The sequence below is a fragment of the Molothrus aeneus genome, chromosome 2, assembly GCF_037042795.1.
Source record: "Molothrus aeneus isolate 106 chromosome 2, BPBGC_Maene_1.0, whole genome shotgun sequence".
Classification (NCBI taxonomy): domain Eukaryota; kingdom Metazoa; phylum Chordata; class Aves; order Passeriformes; family Icteridae; genus Molothrus; species Molothrus aeneus.
In genome coordinates this window covers 14,937,614-14,947,962 of record NC_089647.1, presented here as the reverse complement: position 1 = coordinate 14,947,962, position 10,349 = coordinate 14,937,614, and positions in this window count along the sequence as shown.

Below are 10,349 nucleotides of genomic sequence, written 5' to 3'. Positions count from 1 at the left end.
GATGAGCACAGGCAGGTCACTTTTGTTCACAGTGATGTGATGTGGATGGGTTTCAGTCTCAGCCAAGGAGGTGGGGAGATAACACAAAGGTGTTTCACTGCTGAGCACAGGGTACATGAGCCTTATGCCTCTGCCAAGACATGGATGGATGGTGGATGGATGGGGCATATGAGTTTCCATGTGCATCCTTGCACACATTTATAAAGAGAAAGGAAATACTCCTCCTGATTTGTATTTGTATCTCCAAGCAGGTGCACAGTCTGAGCCTCTGCCTTGTCAAGTGCAAAGAGATGCAATTGACTATGTGGGAAAAAAATTAGGAATTTGGGGGGGAAAAAAAATCCTCAAGGAACTGACAAGCCCCTCAGGTAAGCAACAAAATCATCTCATCAGAGGGCTGCGAAAACCAAAGGTCTCATTGTAATCAGGATAGAGAATAATACTGTGAACAGATTGCACTGACCAATGAGCACTGTGAGAGGACTGGCCATGTACAAAGGCTTCACTCACATGTCAAAGGGGCATTTCAAATCCCAAGGTCATTGCAGCCAAGAATTACAGAATAAAACTAAAAACAACCTTTGGCAGAAACAAATCAGAGATGTTAGCTGAAAAATAATCCCTCCCCTTTGTCAGGCCTAGGAAGATGCTGGGCTAGGAGGCATCTGTTAGACTCTGTTTTCCCAAATCACTAGGATAACAGGGCTCTGGTGAAACACCAAGGGATCTCTTCTTAAAAGCATTGGTTGCTTTAATCGAGCTAAAACTGGTTTAGATTTCACTCAAATCTCTCCCCATCTTTTGTCATCTACTGCAAATATCAGAAGCCTGACTGCTTCAAGAAAGCAAAAGAGGTTTTTAATTCTTTCAGCACTGTTACCTGGAGACATGATGTTTTCTGATGAGAAACCATCAGTGATTTCCAAAATTCTGTGGGGAGATCTGTGGGCCCAGGGCTCCTGGTCTTCCTGGACGGTCAATGGTGGGACCAAGAAGGGGCTAGATTGGTTATTAGGGAAAATTCCTTTCCTAAAACAGTTTTCAAGCCCATGGAAGACCTGACCAAGGAGTTAAGCAATGCCCAGCTGGGTAATAAACATTTATTTTTATATTACAGTCCTACCCTGCTGTGGTTATGTCATTTGCTTTTTGTCTTTCTACTTTCTTAATTAAGGAGAGAAAAATAAATACTTATGGAGGACTTCAAAAACTTCTGCTTAATTAAGAGAGAAATCACAGATTTCTGCTGAGGAGGAACTGAAAGAGATGCATCTCCTTGCTGAGTATAGATAAAATAGAAGTTGTGGCTTAAAATCTCTGAATCACCAAATAATTTGGTTGAAAAAGATCTCTAAGGTCAGGGAGTCCTACCATTCCACCAGCACTGCCGAGGCCACCACTAACCCATGTCCCCAGGTGCCACATCCACATGTCTGTTAGATCCCTCCAGTAATGGGGACTCGGCCACAGCCCTGGGCAGCCTGTGCCAGGGCTTGACAACCCTTTTAGGAAATAATTTTTTCCTAATTTCCAATTTAAACAGGCTGTGGCACAACTCGAGGCCTTTTCCTCTGATCCTGTCTCTTGTTCCCTGTGAGAAGACTGACCCTTTTCTGGCTCCCCCCTCCTGTCAGGAAGTTATATAGAGTGAGAAGGTGTCCTTTCCCCCCAGCCTCCTCCTTCCTGTTTTAGGGAAGAGCAGAGTTGTGTCTCTGAACTCACTAACCATTCAGACATGCCCAAACACTGAGCTCTGAGCTCTGTATCTTATATCCTGATACCTTAATCAGTCTTATTTCCTAACCCACTCAGGCATTTGCACACCTTGGGCCATGACAAAGCTCCAAACACATTCCCCTTGGCTTTTCCCTTTTCAGTTATATAGTCATTTATTCAATCTTCTATGGCTTGCATTTAGTTTGGGAAAATTAAGCTCCTTTAATCTCTCAATAAGTCATCTTCTGTAACACCTCTGTCGGTGGCATTGTTACTCAGTGGAGCAATGTCCCTCTCAGAGTATGAGGAGGAACCTGTAAGACCAGAGTCATGGAAGTGTGGGCTTTTTAAGTCACCGGGCTTTGCAAGTCAGCTTGGTAAGACATGCCCACGTGACTTGCACATGGACACTGGCCAGGATCCAGGATCAGGGCTGGGAAAGCCTAACACAGAGGATCTGCAGGAAGAAATGCAAGGAACAATGCAGTGGCTCGTGCAGGATGCCAGGATACTGCACAGCTGGCAGGAGGAGCTGGCCATGAAGTGGACCTGTTGAGTTCCTTGCTGAAGGCCCATCACATATAGAACTATGGAACTTAGTGCTCCAGCAGAAGATCTATAAACATTCTTCAGATCACTGATCCTCTCTTCCAATCATAGATCATCCCCTTTTATTTACCTTAAAGCCTCTCAGTCATTCATATGTACTCCTAGAGCTAATTTGCCCTGCAGTGCACAAAATTATCAGAAGGCAACTGGATGTACCGTCTTGGTAGTTGCACAGTGGATTCTCTAAGTCCCATTCCTTTCTGACCCAGAACTCCTTCAGTTATAAGTGTTCCTCCCTTGGGAGGTTCTCATCCTTTCCACCACCCCAAACCTATGTGATACCATTTCACCAAGCTTGGTCTTTGTCCCTCTCCAGCTCTGAGTAAGGACATGGATGTGAGAGAAGCTCACTTCTGCCTGGTGGGTTTTTTGGTTTTGGGGGGTTTTAATATAAATTCTTTCAAATATTTCTCCCCCATCTACCTGTGATGAAATCACTTCTTCTTATTCTGGCTGTGTTATGCCAGTCATTTTCATAAAAGAATTTGATGTCCTTTAGAGCACTTGATTTATTGGTCAATTTTTTTTAATGTATTTCAATTATTCTCTTTATGCAGCACTCTGATATGGATTTGTTTTGGCTCCTCTCCCATTTGGCCTCAAAACACTCTCACAACATACATGAATCATAAGCACATTTTGCAAGGAAAACAAGAACACCCCAGCCTGAACCTTGTGAACCCACCAGGAAGAAGCTGTGCATGATTATAAAATAATTTAGGATGTGAGAGGCCACTAAAACTCCCCTCTAAACTGTCACCTGCGGTGTTGTCATATTCTCTTGTCCCTGGTGATAGATGTTAGGCATGGGAGGGATTGGTGCCAGGACATGTCCTGCAAAGCAGAGGGAGTGCCTGGAAGAGCCAGAGTAAATGGAGCTTTCCTGCATCTCCCTGGGGCAGTGGTGTGGAGCTGAACACTCTACACAGAGGGAGCTGCAAGTGTGGTCTGGCTCTGGCTTTGGAGATGCAGTCTCACCTACCTTTAGCCCAGGGCATCTCCATTCCTATAAAATGGAGGCAAAAGGCTCCTAAGAAGATGTGGGGCTCCTACCTGATTTTATTCCTCATTCTCACCTAATTCCAGCTTTTGTCAGTGATCTCCTGGGAGCAATGGGATGAGCTGCCATCCCCTTCCTCTGACTCTTGTCAGTGATTACCAAGGAATTAGGTGCCTGCCTTTGTGATGGCTACCGCTGTAGGGTGTGTTTTCCCTAAATAAACCCACGGTGCACTCCTCGAAGGTCTTGCCCTGAGCTTTGCCGTGCTGTTCTCACAATGCCACAGCATGATTTCCTAAAAGAATTGGTGGATATGTGTGTACTGGGTGTGGGGGAGAATGTGTACAGACAGCATGTGATGAGATGTCAGCTGGTGGTGTGAGAAAAGAAGCCAGTCCACCTTTGTTATCAGATCCTGCAGAGATAGAAACATCTGCTCACATGGTCATTGCCAGTCATCTTGCTCTTCATGCCATCACAAAATGCAGGAGAAGCTATCAGAAATGTCCCTGGATGGTCTCCATTAGCTTAGGTTTGACTGAAAGGTGCCTTGGCCTCATGTGAGGATGCCAGGAGAAGAAGGTTTATCAGGTACCCTATTAATCAGCTTCCAAAACATCGTGGTTATCGTGGCACAGGGGGTGTTTGACAAGGAACCACTGCTTGGGACTCTGAATTGTGTTTTCTTTTCCTAATAAAGAACTGTTATTCCTGTTCCCATACCTTTGCCTGAGAGCCCCTTAATTTCAAAAAATAATAATTCGGATGGAGAGGGTTTACATTTTCCATTTCAAGAGAGGCTCCTGCCTTCCTTAGCAGACACCTGTCTTTTCAAACCTTGACAAGAATGAGCAGCCATGCTTCAAGATACAGATATAGATATAGAGATATATAACCATGTATTTCTCTGAGATGTTAAGTATTTTCTTTTAGTTCTGCAGCTTCTAACACCCATTAGATCTGCATGGTATCTGCAGAGCAGCAAAGTCTCCTGATTCTGCAAAACCTCACCAGGCGGTTTGTCCATGGTTTTGTTATAAATAAAGATGATTAATGCATGACTGAGTGTTTCCATGGGGCATGAGGCCAGGCTGGCTGCAGGTGAGGGACTCTCCAAAAGAGGCTCAAAAGCCCTTCGTGCACATGCCAATCCCCAGTCCCCAGGTAGGTGCAAGATGCTGTGCAAATACCTGTGTGATGGCACTGCTGAACACAGATCTAGGACATGGATTAGCTCCAGAGTGGGAGCTGTTGCAATGGATCTGTACAGACTTGCACCCTCCAGAACACATTAATATCTCGGAATAACAGAAACACAGAATGGTCTGGGCTGAAAGTAACATCAAAGATCCTATTTCTCCAGTCCCCTGCCATGGGAGGGGACACTTTCCACTAGACCAGGTTGCTCCAAGCCTCATCCAACCTGGTCTTGAACACTTCCAGGCATGGGGCAGTCAATGGTTCTCTGGAAAACTTGTGCCATGGCCTCTCCACCCTCACAGCCAAGAATTTCTCCCTGATACCCCTTCTAACCCTGCCCTCTGGCAGTGGGAAGCCATTCCCCTTTGTCCTGTCCCTCCAGGCCCTTGTCCAAAGTCCCTCTCCAGCTCTTGGAGTCTCTTTAGGGACTGGCAGGGTCTCTAACGTCTTCCCAGAGTCTTAATGGTCCCCCTGTTATCCAGGAGGAGGCAGTCTGAGAACTGCTGAGCTGCTTGGATGTTCATAAATCTATGGGACCAGATGGGATCCATCCCAGGGTGATGAGGGAGCTGGCAGATGAGCTTGCAAAGCCACTCTCCATCATTTACGAGCAGTCCTGGCTCACTGGGAAGGTTCCAGATGAATGGAAGCTGGCCAATCTGATGTCCATTAGCAGAAAGGGTGGGAAGGAGAATCCTGGTAATTATAGGCCAGTCAGTCTGATCTCAGTACCCAGTAAGGTTATGGAACAGTTTGTGCTGAGTGTCATCATGCAGCACTTACAGGATGGGAAGGGTATCAGACCCAGCCAGCAGGGGTTTAGGAGGGGTAGGTTGTGTTTGACCAACTTGGTCTCCTTTAATGACCAAGTGACCCACCTGGTGGATGCAGGAAAGGCTCTGGATGTTGTGTACCTGGACTTCAGCAAGGCTTTGATGCTGTCTCCCACAGCACACTCCTGGAACAGCTGGCAGCCCAGGGCTTGGACAGGAGCACTCTGTGCTGGGTTAGGAACTGGCTGGATGGCCGGGCCCAGAGAGTGCTGGTGAACGGTGCCACATCCAGCTGGGGGCAGTCAGCAGGGGCGTCCCTCAGGGATCTGTGCTGGGAACAGCTCTGTTCAATGTCTTTATTGATGACAAGGATGAGGGGATTGAGTCTTTCATTGGCAAATTTGCAGATGACACTAAGCTGGGAAGCTGGGCGTGTGTATCAATCTGTTGGAAGGAAGGAGGGCTCTGCAGAGAGACCTGGATCGGTTGGATGGATGGGCAGAGTCCAATGGGATGGAGTTTAATAAGTCCAGGTGCTGAGTCCTGCATTTTGGCCACAATAACCCCCTGCAACATTACAGGCTGGGGACAGAGTGGCTGGACAGTGCCCAGGCAGAAAGGGACCTGGGGGTACTGGCTGACATGAACATGAGCCAGCCGTGTGCCCTGCTGGCCAAGAAGGCCAATGGCTCCTGGCCAGTGTCAGGAACAGTGTGGCCAGCAGGAGCAGGGAGGTCATCCTTCCCCTGGACTGGGCACTGGTGAGGCCACACCTTGAGTGCTGTGTCCAGTTCTGGCCCCTCAGTTTGGGAAGGACCTTGAGATGCTTGAGCACATCCAGAGGAGGCAACGAGGCTGGTGAGGGGCTGGGAACACAAACCCTGTGAGGAGGGACTGAGGGAGCTGGGGGTGCTCAGCCTGGAGAAAAGGAGACTCAGGGGTGACCTTATCACTCTCTACAACTTCCTGAAAGGTGGCTGCAGCCAGGTGGGGGTTGGTCTCTTTTGCCAGGCAACAACTGACAGAATGAGAGGTCACAGTCTTAAGCTGCACCAAGGGAAATTTAGGCTGGATATTAGGAAAAAGTTTTTTATGGGAAGAGTGATAAAGTACTGGAATGACCTGCCTGGGGAGGTGGTGGAGTCACCATCCCTGGATGTGTTTAAAAAAAGACTGGATGTGGCACTCGGTGCCATGGTTTAGTTGAGGTTTTAGGGCTGGGTTGGACTCAATAATCTTGAAGGTCTCTTCCAACCTTGTGATTCTGTGATTCTCTTGTCCAGTCTGAACACCTCCATCTCTCCCAGCCTGTCTCCAGAACAGATGGGCTTCAGCCCTGTGATCATTTCAGTCGCCTCCTCTGGACTCATTCCAATAGGTCCACATCCTTCTTCCCACAAAACTTCCCTGTTATATTAAGAACAACTCAATTCACTAACAGCTCTCAGTGCAGCAAGTCCTGAAACAGAAACACAGATGCACTACTGTATGGCAAAGACCCCAGTCATTTAAAAATGAGGCCAATTCTTGTGAAGCATATGAAGGGCCATTATCAGTTTTAATTTCTTGAGGGACACCTAATGAGGAAAATGCTTGTGAAAAATGCTGGCAAACATGTGTAGATGTTTAGATGTTTCTCCTGTATGTACAGAAGCAAAAACTGCATTTGAAAATGTGTCAATAGAGACATGGATATTTTTAAGCTTCCCAAAAGAAGGGTACTTTATGACATCTGTTTGCCATTTCTGCAAACTTTCCAACCCTCTTGGGTTGGTGACTCCTGTAGAAGGGATGGGTTGGACTAGCTGGTAGTCAGGGCAAGCCCTTACTATGGCTTGTGCTTGCTCTAGAGAAATGTGAAAATCTCATCTGAGTGCCTGTGCATTTTGGTGAAAAAAGGCATGATTCAATTTAGCTTGTTCACCAATGTTAGACAAGGTAGCTGCAGGAAGCACCAAAGTGGCATCTTCAGTGTCTCCTGCAGCTCCCTCATCACACGCTGCTGATGCCAATGCATCAGCTCATGCATTCCCTTCTGCCATAAATCCTGAGAGACCAGAGTGAGCTCTGACGTGAGCAACAAAATAAGGATTAGTTCTGTCTAACAAAATTTGATAAAGACAGGTGAGCCAAAGACAAAATTTGTTGTTGCTAACATCTTTTAAAAGAGACCTTTCAAGTCTCTTAACAATGTTTGCAACATATGCTGAATCAGTGACTAGGTTAAAAGGTTCTGGGAAGAGCTGAAATGCTCTTATAACTGCTGCCAATGCAACAACCTGAGAAGAACCTTCGACTTTTTGAACATCTTGTTCCCAGGATTGAGTATTTTTATTTTGCCATGTAATTACTGCTTTGTGTGCTTGTCCTGACCCATCAGTGAAGAGAGTAACTGCATCTAAAGGCTCTTCACTGATCAGGGGTTTCTCTTTGTAGCATAATATATAGCTTTGATCATTTTGCGTGCTAGATAATGAATGGAGCAAACACCTGGAAAATCTAACAAGGCATACAGCAAATCTTCTGATTTTTGCATTGCCCAATCAAAATAGGATTTAGTCATAGGTAAATGGATGATTGCAGATTTGTGACCTGCTATAGAAAGAAGCCTTGCCCTTTGATGTTAATTTGAGAAATCATCTCTAAAGATGTGAAGATTGTCTTTGGTGACTTGTAAGCAAGACAAACCCATTCAATTATCAACAAGGACCACTTTGAGAGGAGTCCCATTGAAATATGAGGCCATACAGTCTCAGGGTTTCTCCTAAAACTGCAAGGACAAGAGGTTTATCTGGAACATAACGATGTGTTTGTCCATTTTGCAGAGCATTGGTAATTTTCTGTAAAGTCTTGCTAGCTTCAAGAGTAGGAGATCTGGGGGATGTTTTTTTGGCTCCCTCAGTGGTTCTTGGTGGTGGTAGCTGTGAAAAACGCCAATCACTTGTTTTTAAAATTTTAAAAGTTTAATAGTAATAAAATGGTTATAAAAATAGTAATATAATTAGAGTAATAAACATTTGGACAATTTGGATTAGGACAATACAAGACAATAGGAACAAAGATTTACGGATGGTCCCGGTACCTTTTTCTGGGCAAAATAAGCCCGAAAAAGGACACACATTAACAGAGGATTAACCCTTAAAAACAATAGTCTGTTGCATATTCATACACCTCATACATGATGCATAAATTCCACTCAAACAAAGGATTCTGTCTGGTCAGTGTCAACTTCTTCCTCTGAATCCTGATGGCGCCTTCAGGGCTGAGTGAGGCAGGAAGAAGTTCATTTCTTCTGATAAGAGAGCAATAAATTCTCTTTCTCTGAAAGATTTAGGTGTCCTGTGGCTGCTATCTGGTGTGAGTACCTAATTCCTTTCTTTAAAAAATATGCCACATACATGGTTCCTATTTTAACCTTATGTTATAACTTAAAACTATATTTAACCCACTACGTAAGAAAATTAATACAGCATAACTTTCTAACATAACACATATAATATTCATTTTAATATTCGCGAAAAGCCAGTCATGAAACACGCATTTTTCACAGTGGCGACTTGCTTGGCGATGAGAGGCAGGTCCTGCTGTCCCTGCGGAGCCAGCTCCCGGCCCCCGTCCTGGTCCTTCCCGACCGCCTCGGGTGCATCGAGCGCCCGCAGCGCCCGGCGGGTGGCGGTGCCCGAGCCGTGGGGGCTGCCCTTGTGTGAAACCGGCTCTTTGATTTCCTGAGGGGATATGGGATCCCCCGTTCTGAGACTGCCGGGCTGCTGGAAGTCTGACCCCTGCGGGGATTCTTCAGAACCGGGAAGCGGCGCCGGGGAATTACCGGGGCTCGGCATTTCTTTTTGGGTTGAAAGCTCTCCTCCAGGCACTGGGGAGTCCCTGGGGTCATTTTGAAACAAATCTGGTTGTTTTTCGGGGTTTCTTAGTCTTGGATTTTAAAGGATCAGCCTCATCTCCTGCGGCAGAACAGTTTCCAGGTTATTTTACCTCCGCTACCGCAGCCGCAGTTGCTGTTTCCCTCTGTCCCTTCCCCCGCTGCCCGCGGCTGCAGAGGCTGGGCGAGGCTGGAAACCGAAAGGAGGGTTCAGGTGGAACGGCACAGGGAAAAGGGTGCAAAAGATTTCTACAAGCGTGCGGCAAGCGGGGACTAAATCTGCTGCTGCTTTGTCGCGGCGAGAAATAGCATTGTATAATTTGACCCCTACGGAGTCCCAGTAGTCTCTGGTATCCAGAGACTGGGATCGGCATTTGTGAATTTGATCTCAGTGCATGTGAAAAACGCCAGTCACTTGTTTTTAAAATTTTAAAAGTTTAATAGTAATAAAATCGTTATAAAAATGGCAATATAATTAGAGTAATAAAAATTTGAACAATTGAGATTAGGACAATACGAGACAATAGAAACAAAGAGATATGGACGTCCGGGTACCTTTTTCTGGGCAGCATAAGCCCTAAAAAGGACACACGTTAACAGAAGATTAACCCTTAAAAACAATAACCTGTTGCATATTCATTCACCTCATACATGATGCATAAATTCCATTCAAACACAGGATTCTGTCTGGTCACTGTCGTCTTCTTCCTCTTAATCCTAATGGCGTGTTCATGGCTGAGCGAGGCGGGAAGAAGTTCATTTATTCTGATAAGAGAGAATAAATTCTCTTTCTCTGAAAGATTTAGGTGTCCTGTGGCTGCTCTCTCAGTGCGAGTCCTTTCTTTAGAAAAAGTATCTTACATAGCATTGTTTCTCTTTTAACATTATGTTATAACCTAAAACTATATTTAACACACTACTTAAGAAAATTACTATGGCATAACTTTCTAACATAACACATATAATGTTCATTTTTATATTCGTGAAAAGACAATCATAAAATACGCATTTTTCACAGTGCATGCTAGAAGATTTTAAAGTTATTTTTTTGGTCATTTACTTGGACTGGATTTAATAAAAGATTTTAATGCTGATACACATCCTTCTGAGTGACAGACCTATTCTGCCCCGTTATTCCTGTGCTCACCTGCTGTCCAGCTATGCAGCAGGTCCT